This window comes from Dendrobates tinctorius, unplaced genomic scaffold (genome assembly GCF_039654945.1).
Source record: "Dendrobates tinctorius isolate UK_male_01 unplaced genomic scaffold, ASM3965494v1 ptg000095l, whole genome shotgun sequence".
NCBI classification, from domain to species: domain Eukaryota; kingdom Metazoa; phylum Chordata; class Amphibia; order Anura; family Dendrobatidae; genus Dendrobates; species Dendrobates tinctorius.
The window spans coordinates 10,608,668-10,621,596 of NW_027361763.1; the positions used below are offsets into that span (position 1 = coordinate 10,608,668).

At 42.7% G+C, this 12,929-nt stretch overlaps 1 protein-coding gene across 1 annotated transcript in view; it reads left to right on the forward strand.

Moving 5' to 3' along the window:
• The window catches only part of ADRA1D (adrenoceptor alpha 1D), a 178,717-nt gene that overhangs the window by 69,733 nt on the left and 96,055 nt on the right, over positions 1 to 12,929 (forward strand). The gene's annotated exons all lie outside the window — the stretch shown is intronic.

The following is a 12,929-nucleotide window of genomic DNA, read 5'->3' on the forward strand; positions in this document are numbered from 1 at the left end:
GTGAGAATTGCAAAAATTCCATTTTTTATATTTTTCATAGATTGCGATATACAAAAAAAGTCAAAAATATATTTAACACAAAATCTTGATTTAAACAATGTAGGTAAGTACGCATATGTTGTTTCCTGAAACAGGAAGTTATAGTCCAAAAAGGCCCCAGTGGCCCATGGGAAAATTTCAAGAGAAATTATATATATATATATATATATATATATATATATATATATATATATATATATATATATACTGCTCAAAAAAAATACAGGGAACACAAACAACAGAATATAACTCCAAGTAAATCAGACCATCCTCATGGAGTCAGTTTCTAACCGTTTGTGCAGACACATGCACGTTTGTGGCCTGCTGGAGGTCATTTTGCAGGACTCTGGCAGTGCTCTTCCTGTTCCTCCTTGCACAAAGGCTGAGGTTAGCGGTCCTGCTGCAGGGTTGTTGCCCTCCTACGGCCCCCTCCACGTCTCCTGGTGTACAGGCCTGTCTCCTGGTAGCGCTTCCAGCCTCTGGACACTAGGCTGACAGACACAGCAAACCTTCTTGCCACAGCTCGCATTGATGTGCCATCCTAGATGAGCTGCACTACCTGAGCCACTTGTGTAGGTTGTAGAGTCCGTCTCATGCTACCACGAGTGTGAAAGCACAACCAGCATTCAAAAGTGACAAAAACATCAGCCAGAAAGCATTGGTACTGAGATGTGGTCTGTGGTCCCCTCCTGCAGAACCACTCCTTTATTAAGGGTGTCTTGATAATTGCCAGTAATTTCCATCTGCTGCCTATTCCATTTGCACAACAGCATGTGAAATTGATTGTCAATCAGTGTTGCTTCCTAAGTGGACAGATTTATTTCACAGAAGTTTTATTTACTTGGAATTATATTCTGTTTAAGGGTTCCATTTATTTTTTGAGCAGTGTATATATATATGTGTATATTCCGTATTATGGATTGTGATTTGTGGGAAAAAAATTCCAAAAATATATGCAAAAATAGATTTAATACAAAACCATTATTTAAACAATGTAGGTGATTTTCTGATAATGATTTCCATTTAAGTACAGCACAATTTTTACCAGCAGCTGCCCTACTGTCTTGGTACTAAGAGAATCTGATATTAACTTGTTTAGTGATTTATTTAAATGATTGAATTTGACCTAAGGACTTTCGTAATTATTCAATACACTGGTCCCGAAAAATCCAATATTGGCCAATGTCGTCTGTGATGTGCTGGAGCGATCAATCTTTCGACTGATGACTGTTTATCAGCCCATTTTTATCTAATGTGAAAAGCAGCTTTTAGTCCGGCCAATAAGTCTATATATGCCGATATGAGGATCTGATCTTATCGGGCCAAGCACTTGTCTAGTCCAGTATTATTGATGTCGAAGTGAGCAGCTGTGTCCAGAGGCCTGGATCTTTTCCTCTCGACAGTGAATTGATTGAGCTAATCTCAAACTACGGTTTAAATAATTTCTCAATATCAGAGAATAACCGTTTTGATCCAGAAATGCAAGGAAAAAATGTCACTCCAGCAAATTTTGATAGCATTTGGCCGTTTTCTCGAAGACTCCAGATCTGCATCCCTCGATAGCATTATTTCTTTAATCCCATTGCGACAAAAAAAAAAAAATAAGATGAATGTTTTTGTTGTGCAATATTTTGACAGCTGTTCCCTTTTGTGCTTTTGGCAAGTCAGTAAAAAAAAAAAAAGTCCTTTTGAAGTTTAAATATTGAAAGAAAACATTAAGAAGAGTCTCCAAAGTTTTAAAACTAATTTATCTTGTTTAGGAGCTTTGTTACCTTTTCTTTATATTGTGATTATTCAATGATAAAAATAGTCATGGTTGTGCCATTGCTGGGGAGAAGGATGTAGCGGCCGTTTCAGTAGACCAAGGTCGCCGTAACAAAGCCTTAGGCCGGGGTCAGACGTGCGAGAAACTTGTATGAGTCTCGCACGTCATTACCCGACACTGCCGCCGGCGCTCGGACCGGAGCGTTCAGCTGCATGTATTTCTAAGCAGCTGACCGGTCCGGTCTTGAGTGTCAGCGGCAGTTCCGGGTATTGACGTGCGATACTTGTGGAAGTTTCTCGCACGTCTGACCTCGGCCTTAAGATCCTCCTACCATTCAACATCCCCAGTGCCTCTTCCGGTTAGTAGACATGATGTGACATCAAACCATGCCATTAATCAGAAGAGGTGTCGGCAATGCTGACGGGAAGGAAGGGATTCGCAGACTTCTGGTCTAGTGGCCTCGGACTACCGATGTGCCTGCTGCATCAGGGTCTTTTCGCTCAATCTCATGCCCCAAATGCTCAACTCATGTCATTGATTCTGCCAAGCAGTTGATTGATCAAATCTTATGGAACTTATTTTTGGACTTCCATGTGCTGCTTGACATAATACTCTGCAATCATGTATTATGTCAAGCAGCGCATGGAAGTCCAAAAATAAGTTCCATCAGATTTGATATATCAGCGGTCACTTGTTTGACCACTGGACGTGCAGCAGCTGACTACCAATTTTATATGCGTGATCTCTCCTATAGCAGGTGAGTGGATTTCTTATATTTTTTAATATTATCATCGGATAAGACCCTATTTGCGCTTTTCTGCTCCTATAGTGCATTATACTGAAGCAGTTGATAGAGGAGTTGACTTATAGGGATTTGTTATTTATAGGGAATAAGTTGACTTTTGGGTTTAAGAAATTAGTAGGCAGTTCTAAAAAACATTTTCTTTTACATACTATTACATGGAAGACTGTCTGTCATTGAGTGGGACCGCTCACTGGACTCCTAAAAAACACAAAAGTGTAAAAAAATAAATCAGAAATTACAATTTATCTTTTTTTCCATAAACTTCGTATCACTGTGGTCAGTTCTTCCTACTCTATAATCGACTTCTTGTACATAGGACATAATTTTCAATATGTCACGTTCACTTTAAAGGGAATCTGTCAGCAGGATATCACACCCCAAAACTATGCGTGCATGTAGTTCTTTCCGAGAGAAATCCAGAAATACTTTTCCTTGGCCAGTCCGTTCCTCTGCTACCAAGAAATCAGCTTTTGAATTGGTATGCAAATGAGGCTGAAGAGCTAGGGTAGATCTGAAACCTCTGTCACTCCAGCTCTGTTCACCGCCCTGCCTTGTCTCCTCCTCCTTGACTGACAGACTCTATGTTGTATGACTTCTGGCAAAAGAGCCATCATTCAAGCAGGAGGAGGAGGCATTGGGAGTGGAATAGAGTCGGAATGACAGAGGCTTCCGATTACTACGCAAAAAACACACTCTTACACAGGTCCATTTATAGTGATATAAAAAAAATTAGAGGTCTTAGGAGAAGAAAGAACAAACCATTTTTTTCAGCCAATAAAATAGTAAAGAAACTAGACCTATTTAGTTTCTCTGTAATCGTGCAGACCTGGAGCAGCACATTTCCAGATCTTTTTTTTAATGCACAATGAATGCAGTAAAAGATAAAAAATAAAAAAAAAATGACAGAATTACATTTTTTTTCACCATTTCACAGCACTTAGAAATTTTTGGCCATAAGGATAAAATGAATGGGGGTCATTCAAAACTACAACCCACCCGGCAAAAAAAAAAATAAGCCCTCATCTGTTCACAGTCCTGGCCAAGAGTGTTGGTACCCTTAAAATTGTTTCAGAAAATCAAGTATTATTGCCATTACACGTTTTGTTAAACACATGTTCATTTCCTTTGTGTGTATTGGAACAACACAGAAAATAACTGAGGAAAAAAAGGCAAAGTGGACGTAATTTCACATGTAACTCAAAAAATGGCCCAGACAAAATTATTGGCACTTTTCCAAAATTGTGGGTAAACAACTTTGTTTCAAGCATGTGATGCTCGTTCACACTCACCTGTGGCAAGTAACAGGTGTGGGCAATATGAAAGTCACACCTGAAACCAGATGAAAAGGGGAGAAATTAACTCAATCTTTGCAGTGTGTGTCTGTGTGTGCCACACTAAGCATGGAGAGCAGAAAGAGGAGAAGAGAACTGTCTGAGGACTTGAGAACCAAACTTGGTGAAATATATGAACAATCTAAAGGTTACAGGTCCATCTCCAGGGTGTGAAACATATTCAAAACATTTACAACTCATGGCACTGTAGCTAATCTCCCTGGACGTGAACAGCAGAGAAAATTTCATGAAGAGTTGCAACGCAGGATAGTCCAGATGTTTGATAAGCTGCCCCAATCAAGTTTCAAACAAATCCAAACTGTCCTGCAGACTCAGAGTGCATCAGTGTCAGAGTGAACTATTCATCGACATTTGAATGAAATGAAACGCTATGACAGGAGATGTACAAGGACACCACTTTTGAAACAGAGACATAAAAAAGCTAGACTGCAGGTTGCCAAAATGTACTTGAGTAAACCGTAATCTTTCTGGGAAAGCATCTTGTGGACAGATAAGAGCAAGATAGAGCTTTTTGGTAAAGCACATCATTCTACAGTTTACTGAAAACGGAATGAATCCTTCAAAGAAAAGAACACAGCACCTACAGTCAAACATGGTGGTGGCTGAAATATGTTTTTGGGTTGTTTTGCGGCCTCTATCACTGTGTACCTTGTCTGTGTGTAAGGCATCATGAAATCTGAAGATTACCAAAGGATTTTGGGTGGCAATGTAGTGCCCGGTGTCAGCAATCTAGGTTTGCATCCTAGGTCATGGGCAATGATCCCAAACATACTTCATGAAGCCCCCGGAAATGGATGGGTACAAAGCACTGGAGAGTTCTGAAGTGGCCAGCAATAAGTTCAGATCTAAATCCCATTGAACTTCTGTGTAGAGATCTTAAAATTGCTTTTGGGAGCAGGCACCTTTAAATATGAGAGACCTGGAGCAGTTAACAAAAGAAGAGCGGTCCAAAACTCCAGATAAGAGGAGTAAGAAGCTTGTTGATGGTTATAGGTAGGGATTAATTGCAGTTATTTATTCCAAAGGGTGTGCAACAAAATATTAAGTTGAGGGTGGCAACAATTTTGTTCTGCCAATTTTTGTGGTTTATTATGAAACTAGCTGAAGAGCCTGGCGCTGCCCGGGCATAGTAACCAACTGTGGTTAGTTATAGCAAATTATAATGATTATATTGCACATAAAAACATTTCACATCATATATTCAACACTACAGATTTGCAACACAAATTAACTAAACGATTACCAAAGTATTGATAGTATTTTATTTTCAACTCATTCAAGAGCCTTTTGATAAACAACATGTGTCTCTGTGTGTCTAAACCTATCCTGTGTGATACTGACTGCTGAGCTGTGTATCTAATCCTGTTCTGTGTGATACTGTGTGCTGAGCTGTGTATCTAATCCTATCCTGTGTGATACTGTCTGCTGAGCCGTGTATCTAATCCTGTTCTGTGTGATACTGTCTGCTGAGCTGTGAATCTAATCCTGTTCTGTGTGATACTGTCTGCTGAGCTGTGAATCTAATCCTATCCTGTGTGATACTGTCTGCTGAGCTGTGAATCTAATCCTGTTCTGTGTGATACTGTCTGCTGAGCTGTGAATCTAATCCTATCCTGTGTGATACTGTCTGCTGAGCCATGTGTTGTGAGTTCATTTTCCCCTTCATTACTGAGGCCCGAGGAACTCCCTCTTCTGGTAAAGAAAGGTAGTGAGCCTGATTGTCAAACACCTGAGGCTGATGATTGTGACTGGCTGAGTGGAGTTACGGACTGGATATAATGCTGCCGACGCCCTTCTGCCCTGCGGGTGATTTCTCTGTGGGATCCTTGGAGACCAGTCTGAATTCCTGCTCCTCCAAAGCTAAGTTTGCTGCTCGGCCTTTTGCTTTTGTGCTTTGACTTTGTTTTTGCTTTGTTTTTCTGGATTTCTGCCATTCCCTTCTGAGGTGTGCTGAATTCATTTAGCTCTGTCTTTTGAAAATACCTGAGTGCTGATTCAGTTTTTGAAGCCTAGCTGCTTCAGGGCCTTTTTTCATATCAGCTGGTTGGCTTATGTCTTTGTTAAGGTTTTTGCAGATTGCAGACAGCAGCCTTCCTTTCCTTTCCTATCTAGGTAGTTTTGGGGCCCCGTCTTTGCTCAGTCTATCTTTCTGTCTGTGTTAGTATTTTCATCTTGCTTCACCATCATTATATGTTGGGGGCTGCCTATTGCTTTGGGGTCTGCTCTGGGGCAGTTTAGATTTCCCCTTTCTTTCTTTAGGCCTATGTATTTCTCCGGCTGTGATCGAGGGGTCTAGGGCATCGTAGGAACCCCCCACGGCTACTGCTAGTTGTGTTGATAGGTTCAGGGGTCTGCAATCTGATAGTTTCCAACTTCTCTGGTTTTCTGGACTTAGCTTGTATAAGTGCTTTTGCCTCCTACGGTGACTCGTTCATAACAGCCGTGTATCTAATCCTGTTCTGTGTGATACTGTCTGCTGAGCTGTGTACCTAATCCTATAATGTATGATACTGACTGCTGAGCCGTGTATCTAATCCTATCCTGTGTGATACTTTCTGCTCAACCGTGTATCTAATCCTATCGTGAGTTACTGACTGCTCAGCCATGTAGCTAATCCTATCCTATGTGATACCGTCTGCTGAGCCGTGTATCTAAAGGGCCCGTTTCACTGGTTTTGTGACGCAGCAGCGATATTGCTTGCGATATCGCTATGTGTGATACGTACCTCCGACCGGCTCCCCGCTGATAATCGCTGATCGCACAAGAACGTCCTGGACCATTTCTCGTCGGCCGCTCCCTGCTGGGCTTCTTGCTGTGACGATGAGCGACGCGTGGATGCGGGCGGGAGGACGTCAGGATCGCCTCGTCTGACAGGTAAGTAGCGACCCCCGACTGCTGCGATGTCGCTGGTGAGATCTGCCTGTGTGGCAGCTCACTAGCGACCACTTAGCGATGCACCAGTGATCAATATCAATGTCGGGATCGCTGGTGCATCGCTTAGTGTAACGGTACTCTTACCCTAACCTGTGTGATACTGATTGCTGAGCCGTGTATCTAATTCTGTCCTGTGTGATACTGACTGCTGAGCCGTGTATCTAATCCTATCCTATGTGATACTTTCTGCTGAGCCGTGTATCTAATTCTGTCCTGTGTGATACTGACTGCTGAGCAGTGTATCTAATCCTATCCTGAGTGATACTGTCTGCTGAGCCGTGTATCTAATCCTATGCTGTGTGATACTGACTGCTGAGCCGTGTATCTAATCCTCTCCTGTGTGATACTGACTGCTGAGCCGTGTATCTATTCCTATCCTGTGTGATACTGACTGCTGAGCCGTGTATCTATTCCTATCCTGTGTGATACTGACTGCTGAGCCATGTATCTAATCCTCTCCTGTGTGATACTGACTGCTGAGCCGTGTATCTAATCCTCTCCTGTGTGATACTGACTGCTGAGCCGTGTATCTATTTCTACCTGTGTGATACTGACTGCTGAGCTGTGTATCTAATCCTATCCTGTGTGATACTGACTGCTGAGCCGTGTATCTAATCCTATCCTGTGTGATACTGACTGCTGAGCCGTGTATCTAATCCTATCCTGTGTGATACTGACTGCTGAGCCGTGTATCTATTCCTATCCTGTGTGATACTGTCTGCTGAGCCGTGTATCTAATCCTATGCTGTGTGATACTGACTGCTGAGCTGTGTATCTAATCCTATCCTGTGTGATACTGCCTGCTGAGCCGTGTATCTAATCCTATCCTGTGTGATACTGTCTGCTGAGCTGTGTATCTAATCCTATGCTGTGTGATACTGCCTGCTGAGCTGTGTATCTAATCCTATCCTGTGTGATACTGCCTGCTGAGACGTGTATCTAATCCTATCCTGTGTGATACTGCCTGCTGAGACGTGTATCTAATCCTATCCTGTGTGATACTGTCTGCTGAGCCGTGTATCTAATCCTATTCTGTGTGATACTGACTGTTGAGCCATGTATCTAATCCTATGCTGTGTGATACTGACTGCTGAGCTGTGTATCTAATCCTCTCCTGTGTGATACTAACTGCTGAGCCATGTATCTATTCCTACCTGTGTGATACTGACTGTTGAGCCGTGTATCTATTCCTATCCTGTGATACTGACAGCTGAGCTGTGTATCTAATCCTATCCTGTGTGATACTGCCTGCTGAGCCGTGTATCTAATCCTATCCTGTGCGATACTGTCTGCTGAGCCGTGTATCTAATCCTATCCTGTGCGATACTGTCTGCTGAGCCGTGTATCTAATCCTATCCTGTGCGATACTGTCTGCTGAGCAGTGTATCTAATCCTATCCTGTGTGATACTGTCTGCTGAGCCGTGTATCTAATCCTATCCTGTGTGATACTGTCTGCTGAGCAGTGTATCTAATCCTATCCTGTGTGATACTGACTGCTGAGCAGTGTATCTAATCCTATCCTGTGTGATACTGACTGCTGATCCGTGTATCTAATCCTATCCTGTGTGATACTGACTGCTGAGCTGTGTATCTAATCCTTTCCTGTGTGATACTGACTGCTGAGCCGTGTATCTAATCCTCTCCTGTGTGATACTGACTGCTGAGCCGTGTATCTAATCCTCTCCTGTGTGATACTGACTGCTGAGCCGTGTATCTATTCCTATCCTGTGTGATACTGACTGCTGAGCCATGTATCTAATCCTCTCCTGTGTGATACTGACTGCTGAGCCGTGTATCTATTTCTACCTGTGTGATACTGACTGCTGAGCCGTGTATCTAATCCTATCCTGTGCGATACTGACTGCTGAGCCGTGTATCTAATCCTATCCTGTGTGATACTGTCTGCTGAGCCGTGTATCTAATCCTATCCTGTGTGATACTGCCTGCTGAGCTGTGTATCTTATCCTATCCTGTGTGATACTGCCTGCTGAGCCGTGTATCTAATCCTATCCTGTGTGATACTGACTGCTGATCCGTGTATCTAATCCTATCCTGTGTGATACTGACTGCTGAGCTGTGTATCTAATCCTATCCTGTGTGATACTGACTGCTGAGCTGTGTATCGAATCCTATCCTGTGTTATACTGTCTGCTGAGCTGTGTATCTAATCCTCTCCTGTGTGATACTGACTGCTGAGCTGTGTATCAAATCCTATCCTGTGTTATACTGTCTGCTGATCTGTGTATCTAATCCTCTCCTGTGTGATACTGACTGCTGAGCCGTGTATCTATTTCTACCTGTGTGATACTGACTGCTGAGCCGTGTATCTAATCCTATCCTGTGCGATACTGACTGCTGAGCCGTGTATCTAATCCTATCCTGTGTGATACTGTCTGCTGAGCCGTGTATCTAATCCTATCCTGTGTGATACTGTCTGCTGAGCAGTGTATCTAATCCTATCCTGTGTGATACTGACTGCTGAGCAGTGTATCTAATCCTATCCTGTGTGATACTGACTGCTGATCCGTGTATCTAATCCTATCCTGTGTGATACTGACTGCTGAGCTGTGTATCTAATCCTATCCTGTGTGATACTGACTGCTGAGCTGTGTATCGAATCCTATCCTGTGTTATACTGTCTGCTGAGCTGTGTATCTAATCCTCTCCTGTGTGATACTGACTGCTGAGCTGTGTATCAAATCCTATCCTGTGTGATACTGTCTGCTGATCTGTGTATCTAATCCTATCCTGTGTGATACTGACTGCTGAGCCATGTATCTAATCCTATCCTGTGTGATACTGTCTGCTGAGCTGTGTATCGAATCCTATCCTGTGTTATACTGTCTGCTGAGCTGTGTATCTAATCCTCTCCTGTGTGATACTGACTGCTGAGCTGTGTATCTAATCCTATCCTGTGTTATACTGTCTGCTGAGCTGTGTATCTAATCCTATCCTGTGTGATACTGTCTGCTGAGCTGTGTATCAAATCCTATCCTGTGTGATACTGTCTGCTGAGCTGTGTATCAAATCCTATCCTGTGTGATACTGTCTGCTGAGCTGTGTATCTAATCCTATCCTGTGTGATACTGACTGCTGAGCCGTGTATCTAATCCTATCCTGTGTGATACTGACTGCTGAGCTGTGTATCTAATCCTATCCTGTGTGAGACTGTCTGCTGATCTGTGTATCTAATTCTGTCCTGTGTGATACTGACTGCTGAGCCGTGTATCTAATCCTATCCTGTGTGATACTGACTGCTGATCCGTGTATCTAATCCTATCCTGTGTGATACTGACTGCTGATCCGTGTATCTAATCCTATCCTGTGTGATACTGACTGCTGTGCCCTGTATCTAATACTATTCTGTGTGATACTGACTGCTGAGCCGTGTATCTAATACTATTCTGTGTGATACTGTCTGCTGAGCTGTGTATCTAATCCTCTCCTGTGTGATACTGACTGCTGAGCTGTGTATCTAATCCTATCCTGTGTGATACTGTCTGCTGAGCTGTGTATCTAATCCTATCCTGTGTGATACTGTCTGCTGAGCTGTGTATCTAATCCTATCCTGTGTGATACTGTCTGCTGATCCGTGTATCTAATCCTATCCTGTGTGATACTGACTGCTGAGCCGTGTATCTAATCCTATCCTGTGTGATACTGACTGCTGAGCCATGTATCTAATCCTATGCTGTGTGATACTGACTGCTGAGCCGTGTATCTAATCCTATCCTGTGTGATACTGACTGCTGAGCAGTGTATCTATTCCTATCCTGTGTGATACTGACTGCTGAGCTGTGTATCTAATCCTATCCTGTGTGATACTGTCTGCTGAGCTGTGTATCAAATCCTATCCTGTGTGATACTGTCTGCTGAGCTGTGTATCTAATCCTATCCTGTGTGATACTGACTGCTGAGCCATGTATCTAATCCTATCCTGTGTGATACTGACTGCTGAGCTGTGTATCTAATCCTATCCTGTGTGAGACTGTCTGCTGATCTGTGTATCTAATTCTGTCCTGTGTGATACTGACTGCTGAGCCGTGTATCTAATCCTATCCTGTGTGATACTGACTGCTGATCCGTGTATCTAATCCTATCCTGTGTGATACTGACTGCTGATCCGTGTATCTAATCCTATCCTGTGTGTTACTGACTGCTGTGCCCTGTATCTAATACTATTCTGTGTGATACTGACTGCTGAGCCGTGTATCTAATACTATTCTGTGTGATACTGTCTGCTGAGCTGTGTATCTAATCCTCTCCTGTGTGATACTGACTGCTGAGCTGTGTATCTAATCCTATCCTGTGTGATACTGTCTGCTGAGCTGTGTATCTAATCCTATCCTGTGTGATACTGTCTGCTGAGCTGTGTATCTAATCCTATCCTGTGTGATACTGTCTGCTGATCCGTGTATCTAATCCTATCCTGTGTGATACTGACTGCTGAGCCGTGTATCTAATCCTATCCTGTGTGATACTGACTGCTGAGCCATGTATCTAATCCTATGCTGTGTGATACTGACTGCTGAGCCGTGTATCTAATCCTATCCTGTGTGATACTGACTGCTGAGCAGTGTATCTATTCCTATCCTGTGTGATACTGCCTGCTGAGTTGTGTATCTAATCCTATCCTGTGTGTTACCGAGCTCCCCCTGCAGTCTGTGTCAGAGGGTGGTCTGTGTTGGCGCGGTAATAAATTGTGTTATTTCCAGCTTTACAGAAGGATGATAACACCATAGAAATGATAAGAATGATAGGCAAAATTGTTTGGTGAATTGGAACGCGCAGGGTTAAAATTTCACCTCACAACATAGCCTATGACGCTCTCGGGGTCCAGACGTGTGACTGTGCCGAACTTTGTGGCTGTAGCTGCGACGGTGTGGATGCCAATCCCGGACACACACACACAAACACACACATACACACACATTGAGCTTTACATATTAGATTATGTCCAACTGACCTTTTATTCTGTTTTTTGTGTTGTTCCTATACACACAAAGGATATAAGCATGTGTAAAACAAAACATGGGTGAATTGGAATAATTTTCTGGAAAAAATAATTAATTTTCCGTATCAGTGTCAAGGATGCCAACACTTTCTGCCATGACTGTATATCGGTGCAAAAAAAAAAATGTGGCTATTTGAAAAAAAAAAGGAAAAAAAATTGTCTGCGTCCTTCAGAGTTAAATTCCATGTCGTATGTAAATAGTCTACCGTTACACTCTTGCACCAAGATTTCTTTCCCTCCCCACCCAATTTACTACTTGTTTGCTTTGAGATTGTTGTGCCAGGCATTTCCTCTCCTAGATGATTGATCAGCCCAGGATTGTCTGTTATCTCTGTGATCCTTTGAAGCCAGTGCTTTATTGCTCTGCAGCACCCCCACAGGCCAAATGAAGCATTACATAGTAACCAATGGAACCACTCATGCGTCCTCATTGTGCTGAGGCCAGCAATCTAAGATACTCTTTGTGACCACTGTTTCCTCCAAGATGAGGGTAATATCTACACTGCTTATAAAGTATATTCTCAAATCCAGGTAACCTTTTGAAGGAGAAAGAAAATCAATTGTGAGTGGTAAACATAGTGACCCACCTGACAGCATTGTGTGCAAAATATATTGTCAATATACAAACACAACAAAATATTGATTGCAAATTAAAAAGTAGTTTGTCAGGGGTAGCAGAGCCAAGTAAGATGTGGCCAAATCACTGCTTATCTATGGGATTATGTGGGAAGTGTGTGTGGACTAGAATAACTTTACTCCAGGCCATTATATAGCGGGTATCTTGCATTTTCACCATATTTCCGCTCGGCTGGCTCTGTTTTCAATTTTCGCTTGACTCTGAGCTAGTGGATGAAGACTAACTGTTATTATGTCTCCCATACACAACACACACAGACTTGAGGGATTACTGCTCTTCTGTCTCTATGTAGCACATGTTCAGAAGCAGCAGCAGCACAGATGACTTTATACCGCAGTACTGAGTAGGGTTTCTGTGAATTCAGCTTTGTGTGGAGATTAGA